This window comes from Scardinius erythrophthalmus, assembly GCF_964197995.2.
Source record: "Scardinius erythrophthalmus genome assembly, chromosome: 4".
In the NCBI taxonomy this organism is placed as follows: domain Eukaryota; kingdom Metazoa; phylum Chordata; class Actinopteri; order Cypriniformes; family Leuciscidae; genus Scardinius; species Scardinius erythrophthalmus.
In genome coordinates this window covers 46,322,518-46,322,949 of record NC_138224.1, presented here as the reverse complement: position 1 = coordinate 46,322,949, position 432 = coordinate 46,322,518, and positions in this window count along the sequence as shown.

Sequence of the window (432 nt, the reverse complement as noted above, 5' to 3'; positions counted from 1 at the left end):
AAAGTTAATTTGATTGACTCACTTCCGTCGCAACAATCATTAGTTATTAAATTAGGGGCTGCTAATACGACACCGTTTTAACAGGAAACTCTACACAGACTTTAAATGCAAAACCTGTGAGAACGCTGATGGCGTGCACATGCGTATTACGAGTTCAGTCTATTGGTATGCGTGTTTTAATATATGTGCGCAGGTTTGTAATTCCCTACAAACCAAGCCTTAAAAAACTGCTAGTCTGGCCTTAACATTTTGATACAGAATTGTATCACTTCAGGGTAGATATGCAAACCAAATTTTCCCGACAACGCTTTATCTGTAGAGTGGAAAAGGGATCCTCCATACGGAGAAACTAGTTGACACTTTAGCACCCTGCTATGACATCGGGTCCAGGCGCAGGTCCTTCATCAGATCTGGATACAGCCTGGATCCGGC